This window comes from Culex pipiens, chromosome 1 (genome assembly GCF_016801865.2).
Source record: "Culex pipiens pallens isolate TS chromosome 1, TS_CPP_V2, whole genome shotgun sequence".
Taxonomy (NCBI): Eukaryota; Metazoa; Arthropoda; class Insecta; order Diptera; family Culicidae; genus Culex; species Culex pipiens.
The window spans coordinates 119,600,730-119,615,514 of record NC_068937.1 but is presented as its reverse complement, the minus strand read 5'-3'; the positions used below and the strand labels follow the sequence as shown (position 1 = coordinate 119,615,514).

General features: G+C 38.6%; 1 protein-coding gene across 2 annotated transcripts in view; it reads left to right on the top strand.

Annotated features, from left to right (window-relative positions):
* The first annotated feature begins 6,852 nt into the window (after nucleotides 1–6,852).
* Nucleotides 6,853–14,785, top strand: part of LOC120421197 (leucine-rich repeat-containing protein 24) — a 281,819-nt gene continuing 273,886 nt past the window's right edge. For both annotated transcript variants that reach the window (XM_039584401.2, XM_039584400.2), the window contains exon 1: nucleotides 6,853–8,375. The gene's annotated coding sequence lies outside the window, so the exon portion shown is untranslated. The remainder of the gene's footprint in view (nucleotides 8,376–14,785) is intronic.

Sequence of the window (14,785 nt, the reverse complement as noted above, 5' to 3'; positions counted from 1 at the left end):
AAAAAAAATGCTGAAAAGTTCTACTTTTCAGCACTGAAATGGATGCTGAAAAGTTGAACTTTTCAGCACTTGTTAGGAACGATTCATTGACTCAATGCATGGACATTTGTCCTATAATTCTGTTCAAAGGGTGTTTTTCGGAATTACAAAAAACGTTGTATGGAACTCGTTGCAAAACTTGATTTTTTCATCACTAGTCGTATTTATCCAACTCGGTGAACCTCGTTGGATAAATGTACGACTCGTGCTGAAAAAATCTTCTTTTTGCAACTTGTTGCATAAACTACTATTATAGTTTTTTTTCAGGATTATTGGATTTTTTGCTGAAATAAATTCCTTTTTCTGTTTTATTTTTTTTAATAATGTTCATTAGCTGTGGGAAATTCGGTCACTTTTGAGAGTGCCAAGCATAAGGATCACCCGAAGAACACGGGAAAAGTGCTCGATGATATGCCGGGCAGCTGACAGAAAATGGAAAGGTTTTGTGGATGGTTTGGTTAGGGATGGTCGGATGCGTTTAAATAAAAATTAATAAAGTCAGGTAAAGCAGCTGTGAATTCAGTTATTTATGAAAGAGTTAAATAAAATAAATAATGTTGTAATCAGAAAACTAAAGAGATCAAAAAATCTAAATCATAACTAAAAAAAAAAGATTTTTGAGAAATTTGAACGCAATTTAAAAAAAAATAACAGTAATGTTTTAGCGTTTCACAAAGTTTGAGAAATGTGTTTAATCATCCCCACAACCCTCTTGAAAAGCAGCCTTCTCCAACATGAACACAAATTTATCCTTGTGAAAAACCACTTGGGACGGAATTTTAGCGTATAGCATCGCATCAGCAGTAGCTCTGGCAACCTTTGTATTTTATTACCTTGATGATAATAAAATCCAAACCATGTAAGTGAGTTTGTAGGATTTCTCAGCAAAACGTACGGTTGCGGGATCTCCGGCGGCTTTCCGTCTAGAACTTGTAAACATGTGGCTGTTTTTTCATCTTTACCTCAATAAACCAATGGAGGCTTCTTTGGGAGAGGTTTCTAATAAATAATTGTACAGTGTCAATGCCATGCCATGTTCATGCAACACTGTTCGGTTTAAAAGCGAGTTTTGTAAGGTTGAGCTGAGCTGTTATCATTCATTCTTGATATAATTAATGATCATCTTCTATATATATACAAAATTTCGACGGTTTTGTTCGAACGCGAATCAGTTCAATACGGAGCGTCGGATCGAGGTGCTTTTTGTTGCGTTGGGTTCGTATAAGCCCAAGGATGGTTCTTACGCCAAAAAGTTACAACTTTGGCCACTCTGGAACCGATTCCGGAAAATCTGCAGTTTGTATGGAGAAAGTTACGTAAAATCATAGGAGGCTGAATAAGCAAACAAGCTAAAAACGTCAAGAAGCGAAAAAATGACAAGACGAAGTTTGTCGGGTAAGGCTTGTTTTATATATAAATTCTTCAGTTGTAAATTTTACCGCTTTGAATAACATGAAAACCCGTAAGTTTAAAATTCCCATGGCGATTATCAGCCAAGGTAAAACAAGAAAATCTCAATCCAGCTACAATTCGAGAACGAGTCCCATAAACCCCCATCTAGGAGAACATTGTCATTGGCTGGATTAGCACCACCTGGCAAGTGGATGACTATTATTTCAACACTGGAGCTTATCGCATTCAATGTTTTACAAGTTTCCATCTTTTTCACAGTTTTCCACAAACCCCTGCCAAAAATCCAACCTCCTAGAGGCGGGCTTCTTTGAACTATACAGTCCCAACTCGATTATTCGAAGTCATTAAGTCATATAAAAAAAATCGATATCTAACGACGCAAAACTTTGACTTTCTCCAATTTCGTGTGAGTTGGCGGAGAATGACTCAGCAATAAATTCACTACGTTTGGACAACATACTTCATCGTTTCGGCTTGTCGTTCTCGACGAAATCCCTCTCCTTAGACTGTGACTTTGATGACATGAATATTAGTGTGGCTTACGGTTATATGAAAAAGACTAAAGTGTTTAATTTCGAGCGCCTCAACCGGAATTTTCAAGCAATATGGCCCTAGGAGCTAGCCTGAAATTTTGAGCTCATTTGGTTAAGGTCTAGTGCATCCACCTTTAACCTGAAGTTAGTATGGAACTTTTAAAAAATTACTATGGGAAATTTTCACTGTTTACCTCTTCTTAGAGAAAGATTCCCAAATCCCTATCCGGTTAGGGCGCTCGAAATTGAACACTTTTGTCTTTTTCAAATATCCGTGAGCCACTCTAATGAATATGGGTCATTCCAAGTCGGTATTCGATAATTAGGTAATTTCGGAATAAACACATATCAAATTATGAGTATTCTAGTATTTACACAAAACACGATATTTAGAGATATTTTTTTTTTAAACATTGAAACATTCCAAATTATAAAAAAAATTTTTTTTTGAGCATATATCAGCAGTTATCGCCGATAAAATTGTCATGTTTCCACAAAGATAACGAAACTTTTAACGTTATCGTACTGACGATAACGATAATCTTCAAGTCTGACCTGAGGTCTTAAAAATCAAAATAAAACAAGCCTTAATGTGTCTTATTGCAATGTAAATGAAATATAGACGTAATACAATGTATTCTAAATAGAAAAGAAATCCAAAAAAAAAAAAATTATTAGTCTTTCATCCAAAACTGGTTGAAGCCCTTCGGATTGTCAAACTTCTACTAGTCAACTCACTAGTCAACGCATCGGATAATTGTGTCTCGACTGTATGTAGCACACATGCTTTGCGGTCATGTAATCTCGACAACCCACAATACGTTCTTTAGATTAAGGGACGGATCCAACCCGCAAAGCTGAGTGTCTTGTTCAGCAGTTCTTTAACTTTGAGTTTTAAGCTGGGATGTGGGATGGATAGAACCATCAAAATTGAAAATGTGTGATTCTTCAAAGGGTTTTTACGTTGGCTCAAATCTGAACCAAACGTCTACAAACCGACCGCAAAATTACAATTTTCTATTCAGTTTTCAAAGTAGGAATTACGGAATGATATTACTATAAGACTTCATCTACTGACTTCACATTCAAATTAAGAGTATGTCGCACAATACTAATGTTTTAACATTTTGTTATCATAGATATTGAAAGACAGGTAAATTATTTTTTTTCTAGCTAAAGTTCATCATCCTGTAACTTGTCAAACTGCCAGTATCGCTACAATTTTGCAGGTTTGTGGAACTTTAATCCTAACCACAGCCTGGTTCCTCCACATAACCACACAATTAACCTAATTTCATCACTCTGCAGCTCTGTTTCCCAAAACAAAACGTTCCAGAACCTATTTGTGCTTTGAGCTTTTTGCAAACAAACTAACAATCACTGCGTTAACCACAAAGAATTTAACATTTACCACACTTTCCAGAATCACAATAGTTACTGGACTACATTGTGTCGGTGGATCTCGCTAATAGATGATGGTTTTGCGTTTGATATCACGAATGGGCATTCAAAAGAACGATATCACTTTCGCACCACTTGACATTCGATGAAAAGCGGAATATTTTGCATAATGTTAAATCGAAGTTTTTGTTTCATCTGCAAATTACGCCCCTTTGAAAAGTTCTTCCAGGATTAGACGCCACTATCATAGCCTAACGTGGCCACAATTTAGGTGACCCAAAAGCCGGAATAATTGATGCTCGGTTTTAATCCGGAGCCGTGTGATTCCCAGAACCAACCACCGTAATTGGACCCGTTTTAGTGACAATCACCACACCGGTGATAATACCGGTACTATAAGGACGGGCAGGTGTGAACGTGTTGGCGGGACTCAATTAAATTGTCATTTCTAAGCTGCGCATGCTAATTAATTGTGGCAAAATGACACTTCAATGGATTGAACTATGATTCAACGTTTTTATTTGAGTGGCATTACCAGTGCATTTTAAAATGTAATGCTTCATTCCAGTGTTTTCCACAATTGCATCCCTTCAACTGTTATTAACTTTTTTTAAGAAAGTAATTAAATAAACCTACCGAAGATAGTACAACATAACAACGTACAATTTTTGTTTAAAGTTTGCCGATTCCCGGAATCACATCCTTATACGGATTTTTTTAAATGAAATAACAAGATGTATTGGATAATGTTTTTACTCACCTTGAAGCGCAAATTAGTGTGACCGATTCTTAGCGAAGCTACACTAAAACGTCCCTTTTTTCAATTTTCAATGTGATTTTTTAAATGAATGATTTAGTTTTTATTATGATTCGATAATTGCAATGTGCTTTAAATGCGTTTTCTTACCTTAAAAGTCAAAAATATGGACCAAATAAGGTCTGCAAGCCATTGAATGGGAGAGGTGGTTTTTTTTTATAAATCTGCTCCTTTCGTTGTCCCGTCACGCAAAGAAATGGCTGGCAAAAACTCAAATTTCAACCAATTCGTTCAGTTCAAGGGGCAAAGCATTCGTTTTTCAATTTGTGATAATGTGTAGAGGTGCAAAAGTTAAAAATATCAAACTGGCAAAACTGTAGCGATTGTTTTGGTGTGCCTTTTGAAAGTCCAATTTTACGATGTTGTCCCGTCACGCCTCATTTTCATTTCATTGGAAGCAGGTCTTTTATGATTTATTCTACGTTACATTTCTTTGTTGGAAAATTAATTACCTTTCTAAATATGTAATAACATTGAGGGGTTTCTTCTTTTATTTTGCCACTACAGCCAAAACGCTAAAAAAACCTGGGATTTTTTTTTTTTTTTGAAGATGATCGCATGAAAAGTTCTCCAAATATTCAAATATTATAGCTTTTTTTCTCGCAAAAATAAAATTTTCAAATGTTGAAACTGTGGCCTGTAATTTCAATTTTCTAACTTTTTTTTTGAAATTTTTAAAAATACATTATAAAGGAAAGAAATTCAAACTTCGGATAATCGAGTCTGGACGATTATCTGAAGCCTCGATTATCCGAAGGTTTAATTATAGGAAGTTCGATTATTCGAAGGTTTGTATTTGGAGAATCGAATCATGGAAAAAAAATTTCGCTTTGTTGATTTTTTTACTTTTAAAATCATTTTTTTTTTCACTATTTCATTAGCGCCATTTTGGTTGACATCTTGGATTTAAAAATTCTAAATCACTTAAGAGTAGTTTAGGGATCATACCTACGCTTGATTGCAAGAATGTTGCGTCGTTCCAGAAAAAAACGACAATGTTGTAGAGCGAATAATTTGATTTGATTTGAGACAAACGTAACGCATCGCGTAAAAAGAGATTTCTCTGTACCACCGACTGTGCTGTTACTAAACATGTAAAAAAGATCGGCCAATTCTACAAATTAAATGCTTGAAGTAAATCTAATTAGGCTGGTACACATTTTTTCACATATTGTTCACAGATATTTTTAAAAGTTTTCGATATCATCCCCTATCAGAAAATAAATAAAATTAAAAAAGTGTTTTTGTTTTGCAAATCAAGTTTTAGTGACAAAAAGTGAAATTAAAAATCACCAAAAAATTTTTTACCATGTATCATTATTTTTTAGTGTATTCTTTATCCATACCTACAACTTTGCCCAAGATCGATCAAAAAATTCCTTCAAAAGATACAGATTTTTGAATTTTCATGTATCATTTTTGTATGGACAGCTGCCAAATTTGTATGGAAAACTATATGGACAAACTAATTATGCAAAATGGCTTCTTTGGGCATACCGAAGTCACTTAAAAAGTTTCAGCCGGATTAAAAAATACTAAAAAAATCAAATGACGGAAACCTCAGAGAATTGCTCTTAAGTTGATTCAAAAATCTTATGGATAAATAAAACCCAGAACAAGAAAAGTTCACTTTAAAAAAAAACAAAAGTCTCTAAAAATTTCTTCCAAAACATGGAAAACAAGGCAGATGATAAAAAAAATATCAGTTAGGTTCCAAGTGTTTAAGGTTGCAAGGTTCGGGATCATCCATGGATGATCCCGAACCATGGATGCATATGGATGGATGGATGCATAAACCACGTGGACACCTTAGGGGGAGAATGGAGGGGGGGGAGGGGGGCGTTCAGCGATTGTTCACGCTCCATACAAAAAGGATTGTTTTGTATGAAAATTGTCCACGAGGAGGGGAAGGGGGGGGGGGGGGGCTGAGATTTCAAAAAAGTGTCCTTGTGATTTATAGTAGCTGGTAGTAAGCTGGGTGCAGAATAGTGGTTCGCAAAGCGGCCTCAATTTAGAACTGTCAAAGTGGAACCCATTTACTGTTCGCAAAATTATACCAAGAAGTGGCAAGTATTGTAATCGCCGCCGTAACGTAGGCAACCCGCATACATCCGAAACGTTTCACCAACACGCAACAAGTTATTCTACTTGTGTAGGACATTCTTCTTTATTCGCTCGTTTGTTTCAACTGCCAACATCAACGAAAACGAAATAATCGTACATGCAACGTACACGTGTGTCGTGGATGAACTGAAATGAACTTGTTTTTGGATGGAAATGAACTTGTTCCTCTCTTTTCATCTCCGAAGCCATAAAATTCACGCAAGATCTACAGAGAATAAAATGAATTAAAAAGTTTTGAAAATATTTTTTCCAAAACTTGTTTTTGTTCAAAAGTTGATAATCTAATTTAGAAAATTTCATAAATCGCATTTTTAGCGAATAGTTCATAAATTAATTATTTCTAAATAAGTTAGCCAGAATGCTTGTAGCGTGCATGACAACAACAACGCATCGGCCTTTTTGAAACACCCTGCAACGGAGTTCATCGCGAGTTCATCTACAAACCCGAGTTTCTACACAGTTGCTCTCTTCTCGCTCTCTCTCTTGATTGCGGCGTTCGTGGTCGGCCCCATGCACAAACCGGACGCCCTCCAGTTTTATTCGGAACGTCGGGTGGTACGGACTGTCGCGTTACTCGGTGACATAAAACAACAGTGTGACAAAATACGACGATCACGCGTGGACGTGAGTGTGTGGGTGATAAGAATCGGTTCTATTGTGCAAGCGCAGCTGGTGCGCGCCCTTTCTTATTGGATTAAACAATAGCGCCCAACCCACCGTCAGTACACACACGGTGTGGCCTACATTCGGCAAAGCCTACTACAACACACCTAGCGATAGGGTTTGGGAAGAAGGAAAAAAAAATAAGTAACGAACGGGATTTGGTCCGCGTATCTTTGGGCTTGCGAACGGAGTGCGAAAGAAGAATCGCTCGGTTGTAGTGGTGGTGGCAGCGACGTGGGCTGTGCCGGCGAAGAAGCGAAGGAGGAATAACGAGGGCGTGTAACACGCGAGGGCGCCAAGAAGAACAGCGCGAAAGGTTGTTTTGGAGTGCGGCTTGAAGCAACTCACAAAAGTTGAAATTAAATCGGTGTGTGCAAATTTGGGCTTGTGTTGGTGTGCTAGCACACAGCACACCCGGTGGGGGAATAATAGATACCTCGCGCGGGGCTTATTTTTGTGCCGCGTGGAGTACAACGAATTCGCAAGGTTCTACTGACCTCTGCCGTATTGAGCTGCGTTTTTTATGCTCAGCGCATGGACGCTGGAAGAACCAGCATAGCTGCGAGAAGTGACCCCCGAGAGGTGATCGATTCCGATGTATCGGTGGGAGATACCAACACAACCGCGCACACGGGCCTCGTGAACCGGTTCTGCGGACCAAGCAGCACTCACGAAGAAGAGAAGAAGTAAACCCGTAAACAAAAACATCCAAGCGGCTGCTGTCGAAGACCCTTCAGGGCGGTGAAGGCGGCGTTTCAACGCAAAGAAGGCTAGGAAGCAAGAAGAACCAAAAGGAAAAAGCAGCGACCGAAGCGCATTACATAAAGTATTTACACGCTTGAATGACCAACCTAGGTCGGCGGCAAAGGGTTCACCGAGGCAGTTGAAGGTATTCTGCAAAAAATTAGCGCACGAGGCGCCTCCTTGCGGCTTGCAAGCGCTTTACGACATCATAGGCAGGCGACTAAAGTCCAGCCCGCGCTGTCGAGTCAGTGAAGTGTGAGCTCTAGTGTGGAATTTCATTATTTCGATCCAAGAGGTGCTAAGGAAGGGAAAAGAGTGGTGTAAGTGAGAGAGAAAAAACGCTGGAGTAAGTAGATAGTGCAGTGCTGAAAGAGAAGGAAGAAGCGAAGTGTGTTATTTATGGTTTTGGAAAGAAAAATACAGCTGAAGAAAAAGAGTTTATAAAGAGTTGTGCCGGTTGTAAGAAGAGGCGCGCAAATAAAAAGCGAGAAGGAGGCAAATTAATTGTTGATGATTCGTGCGTGCAGTGAAAATAAACAAATCAAGTGCGAGCCTTGGGATAAACAACAAACGAAAACACAGACAAGCGTCGGCAAAGCAGCGGTACATAAACAACGTAGATTGCAGTTCAGTTTATAAAGGTTGGTATACAGAAAGTCGCTCACATGACTCATACGCGACCAAATGGTCAAAGTTGTCCCACCAAAGTACTACTAGACATGAAACGCATCAATATCTACATTTAATCACGAATTGATCAAGCCTTGCAATCGATATATCTTGCTCAATTCTCGATATTCATACGTGACCAAAACGGTAAAATTCAAGCAAAACAATGTAAACGGGCCAATATCAAAGTGTTAACAAAGAGTCTATCCTTCTCACGTCAGTAGATTTTTACATTAGGAACGAGCAGGATACTATTTGTTTACATTTCGACAATGGCCCTATTACATTGTTTTGCTAGAATTGTCCCATCGTTTTCTATCCATTAGATTTTGCCCACAATTTTACTCAATCTGATGTTTATCGAGCTGTGCTCCATGTTGCACGCACACATTCTCACTTTTAATTTCTCGATAATCTCATTGATTCTCCGTCTGTCATAACCAGCAAACAAAACTCCTCGTGACGCAATTTTGACCATTTCAAACGAATTTGTCGCACCGTTCTTGCCCAACAGATGAGATATTTTTCCAACAAACCTTACTCCGATATGTCCAAATCGTCAAACTTGTCTCACCGATGCTGTCGAACAGGCTAGCCCATTTCCTGGAAATTCTCGGGCCTCTGAAATTTTGGTCTTTATATTTGGAAGATATGTGATAAATTTATTTAATTTTCATTTCATTATTTTTTTACAGACATAATTTTTTTACATCCTTTGTGATTAGCTGATTCATAAAAATTAGGAGTTCTTTATAATTATTTCACCGCTTGAAAACAAAAAGCCTTTAAAAGCTAAAACGAGGAAAAATTTCGTCAACAACCAAGTGAAATCGAAAGTAACACTTCCATTAATTCACCAACATCAAGTAATAGTAGTTTATGCAACAAGTTGCAAAAAGAGGATTTTTTCAGCACGAGTCGTACATTTATCCAACGAGGTTCACCGAGTTGGATAAATACGACGAGTGCTGAAAAAATCAAGTTTTGCAACGAGTTCCATACAACATTTTTTGCAATTTCGAAAAACACCCATTGAGTGAAATTTTAAGTCGAATTTTCATGTATTTTGTCAATAAATCGTTTAAATCAAAAAAATGTTGAAAAGTGTTACTTTTCGAAACAAGTGCTGAAAAGTTCAACTTTTCAGCACCCATTTCAGTGCTGAAAAGTAGAACTTTTCAGCATTTATTTTGAAAAGTGTTGCTATTCGATTCTGTTATTTTTGGTACAGAAAAGTAGGCTATTTCGTCGTTCAAGAATGACAGGAAAAGTAAGTAGTTTCACGACGGAATTGCAAAAAAGTATTTTTTGTAATTCTGTTATTTCAGAATACTCACGAACAAAAAGTTTTTCATTAGCAAATTTTCACTGAATGATTTTTGTTCAATTAATCTGTATATGTCATAGGGAGTCGTATCAATCAATGTGTCACTAATTTGTTGTCCAAAAGTTACAACAACATATTGAATTACAATTTCCGAGATTAGAATTTTCACTTCATGTCATTTAGATGTTGTTTTCTTATCTGAATGCCTACTTTGAATAATCAGTTAAGGAATATTTACAATTTTATCGGAAGCTGAATTGAATATATTTTTAAATTTGGCGGACCTACACTTTGTAACGAATAACAGAGTTTAATAAAATGTTAATTCAACAGTAATTCTGATGTGAAACAATAGTTTTTAAGGTAATCAGTGAGCTCCCCAACTCAGTGGTAGTGTCTTCAATAATTTGTGAAAAAATAATTCTGATCATCGGATTCAAATTTGTCTTGACCCTTCAACGCCCATGGTAGAACCTGTCCTCAACACAATTTTCACTTCAATTTGACGATTTTTAAACTTACCTTATTCTTTGGATATGGTTTTATTTAGGATGTTAATCAACAGCCATTTATATTTTATCCAATTAAGTCATGACAGTAAAATCAGTGAAGATCAAAAACGTTAAAACATCCCGATTTTTCAGGGCGGGAAAGGTCAAACTGTTCATCAGAATCATGTTTTCCTTTGAGTCAATTTATATGAAAAACTGCAGAAGGCCAAGCAGATCAAATATCTGGAAAACAAAGGTCGAGTACTCTCGACATTATCAGTTGTTAATCACCTAATTTTTTATTCTTTTGTGAGCGAGAACCCAACGACGTAACATAACAAAAAAGAAAAAAAGGGTTGATGTTTCACTTTTTGTGGCCAAAGCAATTTTTACATTCATCAGCGTTCAGCTTCCCCTCAGTGTTACGATTCACCACCAGCCGTAACCTCCGATCGAATCCTGTTCGAACTCACCGATCCAATTGAGTCTTCTGACAGTCCTAGCTTCTGACTGTAACAAAATTGGGCCCAATCCAGTCGCTTTGGGTATCATTCCTTTGAAATGCGTTCCGAAATTTCGTGTGCCCAGCGAACCGTTCACCGTCCGTTTCCGCCCTGGCTGTGCTGTTTTTGTACCCTTGAACTCCCGTTATGAATCATAATGTACAGGCGCGCGGCGCCGCATCCTGTGCGAAAAAAATAGAATGAAGTGGAACTAGCCAGGAATGGCACAGCCCTGATGCCCTGATGATGATGATGAAGGACGTTGGCTAGCCAACAAAGGACCTAAAACCCCAGAAGATTGGCCACTTTCAGCGGTGGGAAAGACTCGACGAGGTGGCTGTTACAATTATGTAAAGACCTTCTACTGTTTCACTGTTGGGATGTATAAGCTGAGTCGCACAGACTTGTTGATATGCTGTCGGTTTCAGTCAATATCACAAAAGTACAAATTTCCCATCACTGCCATCATCAGGCCATCCATCTGGCCAAGAAACTGCAGCGTTGGGCGTTGGTTCCCGGGGTCGTCCTGCTGTGCCATTTCTTGCCAACCGGGCTGCACCGGGGCTTTCATTCTTTTCCAATTTGCTCAGCTTCCGGCAGTTGGGCGCGTTCCTTGGTGCAGCAGTTTCTCCTCCGTCCGGACAACAGCTTGCACTGATGATGAACCACCGCCGCACCCCGGACTCTCTGGCTCTCGGAATGCCCTCGAGGGATTTTCTCCCCCACCAGTCAAAACCAGCGCCACCTGGTCTTGCTCAAGATTCCGCATTTAATCTGGGGCCAAGATTTGCGTCATTTCCGTCACTACTTTTTTTTTGCGAGCGCGTTTCCGGAATCCGTTGGCATTCTTGGCCAATTCTGGTCTAGCAAAAAAAAAAACATCCCTAATTTATTTCCTTCGCGAAGGCGCCGCCTCGCTTTGGCCCAGCGGTCCGGAAACGGTAAAATGTATGGCATTTGCCTCTCTAGGCATCAGTTAATAAAATGGGCTCATTCTTGGGATGTGCGCGGCGGCGAAAAAAAATCGCTTTCTGCCAAATTGTACAAGGGGAGCTCTGGCTGAGGAGTCAAACATTTTTTACCACGATTTCCATGTTTTTCGCGTGCGACCGTAATTCACTCTTGGGCCCAATCAATGTCATTTTCGGCGAACGCAGACAGAAGACGGGCCGCCGTCTGCCGTGACGGGTTTTGATGAAGCAGGATCGGTTCCACTTGGAAGAGTATTTCGCAGGTTGGCTAGGAATAGGGTTATTTTTAGATATTTTTTTTCTGAAACATAAGCCGCATATAAGCCACAAGCCGTTTGAAAATTGGGTTCATAAATCAAATTTCTAATAAGGTTAGGGAGAAATACACTTTTTCCAATTTTAGTATGCGCTGGAATATTCGATGAATTCAACTTCAAAATGGTTTAATGATTTTTAATATCATGGTTTCAAAGTCTGAACTAACATGTCTTCAAAAATCAATGAAGGTCAATTATTTTCAAACCGATAAGCCTTGATTCAGATTTATATTTAAACATGTGAAGGTGGTATTTTTTCAGGATGTTTCTAACAAACTCCAGTTTGAATCTTAATTTCATCAATGTGATTTTAATGTTTCATTTTAAAAATTCTAACTTAAACGTTTGTTTGTTCGTATGAATTTCATGTTAACTTAATAAAGTAGTACAACATTTTAATACTTTTTTCTATATAAAAATATCAATTGTGATTGTCATCAAAACCAATATTTACACAGAAAAAAAATAATAATCCAGCTGCGCGTAAAACGCCTGGGTGTAAAATAAATGTTGCATTATTTTATGAAATTCTATGTAATATTACACCCTGGAATATGTAGCTAATCAGTATGGGAAACCTACTTGACCGATATGTCAAGCTCATATATGCGTTTATCCATTCAATTCTTCATCGGTCTGATAGCTGAGCGGTCTGAGGCGCCAGTCCTTATTGTTGGTGCTGGGTTTGAGTCCCGTCGGTAGCAACTTTTTTTGTGTTTACAAAAATTGTACATGCAACGTGTAATATTAAGTGTCTTTTTCGACGAAGGTGATGTGCATGCTTTTGCATGCGATTTTACCATCGGATTTTTTGCTGTGTAAGAAACTATGATTTTTCAACTATTACTTAGGCTTCATCCATAAATAACGTCAGCCACCATATTTTTAAAACCGCTGTAACTTCACAAGGATTGGACTTAGGACAATGGTTATTATGGAGACTTTTATGTAAAATTGTCTGGAGAACCGATCCCGCGTTCGTTTTTTGAAAATTTTGACGTTTAGAGCACTTTAAAAAAAATCAGTTTAAGTAAAGGATTTTTGTATTTTTTAGGAGAGAAGCTCCATCCTACACACAGTAAAAAAACGAAAAGGTTTTTTGGGTTGTTTTAAGCCTCTGTGCAAATTTTTAGCGTAATTGAGATTAACCCATTGATACCCAAGCCTAAAGTTGGTGAAAAAAATGTTTTCTTACAAAAAATTCTTTTTTCAATCGCTAATTACTATTCACGAGTTTTACAGCTTTGGTAGGGTCTACAAAGTTGTAGAGCCTTTAATTATAAAAACTAACGTGAATCTCACTTTTGGGAATATTTGGATGGAAGTAGCGCACCGTTCAGACCAAACCGTAAGAAAATAGGGTTTTCCATAATTTTTTTCGATTTTTCCCATACAAACTTTTGCTCATATTTGGTCCAGAGTCCTAAAATAGCTCAAGGAACAATATTAAACTTGTGGAGCGAGTTTTGAAAAAAAAGTCCCATATTCTGGGCACCCTAATGTCCACATATCAAAACTTAACGTAGTCCTACGCCATTCCGGTTATGTCTGTGACATAACTACTCTGACATTTTTAGGTAAAACCATCCAAATTTAACATTTTTTCTGTGTTGACATAACATTCAAGAATGGTTTCTGCCATCAACAAACCTTCCAAAATTAGTTTAACATTGTTTTTGGCTAAATGACAAGTGCCAATAAACGTTTTCAGTTTCCAGTTAAGAAAGATGTTTGCTTACTTCTGAACCAAAAAAGTTAAGCATCAGTGAGCAAGCCAGTCAGCAAATCAAACCGAATCGAACTCTCATCGTACTTCTTAGTAAACAACGTATGACTCAATAACTTCATTCAATATACATTCTAGTTTCCACCATCAACCTCCCCTAGTCCGTTTGGGAATGTTTACTTCATCGACAGCGCTAATTCCTGGAAGGGAGGAAAGTCGGGCGCAATGACTCAACTGTGTGCCAACCATTCCACACGGGAAACGATGAAATTCGTGACTTCGGTAGAGTTCAACATCCTCATCGATGAAGCGTTCCTTTTCCATAACTTGCTTAGAGGTTCGCAAATCCGTGCTAAATTGCAAAAGCAACTTCACACGTTCTCCTGCAGCGTTGAGTTGAAGCCGATGATGCAGTTGTTGTGTATCGTCTACACTTTTATGCGTGGGGGAGAGGGAATTCGCTGGACGCTGTGCGCAATAAAGTGGCCAGCTTTACGAGCCCTTGCAGTGCTGCGAATCCGATACGCATAGATTCGCTCGCCGGCTCCGAAAATCGATTACATCCGAGTCTCCGATATGGTGCAAAAGACATTCGAGCCCTCCCTTTCCGGACTTTGGGTGTAAAGCTGCAAAGTTCTCTGGGAAGTGCAAGAATTCCGGGGACTCGAGAAGGGAGATGTTAAAGAATAGTAGCTGATTTTGTTTTTTTATTATTATTAGAAAACACCGCATTTCAGCCGAATTCAACCATCACTCAAGTTCCGTCAAAGCTTGAGGTTAGAATTCTCGGCGCGCTTCTCGGTCCGGATTTTTCAAGCAGCCGGATCGACGAACGTACCAACCAAGAAACCAACGGCCAAAATCCTCTTGCGGCTGTCCAGTGGCCAGGGGGGTTGTGGTTTGGCGCTGGGAAGAATTTCCCTGATGGATGTTCGTTAATTCTTTCCGCGGGTTTGAGGTGGATCCCCGGGAAGACCGTCGTCTGCGACGTCGTCTTGTCGTTTTTGGGCATCCGCCCAAGTGTAATGGAACGAGTTAATATTCTTG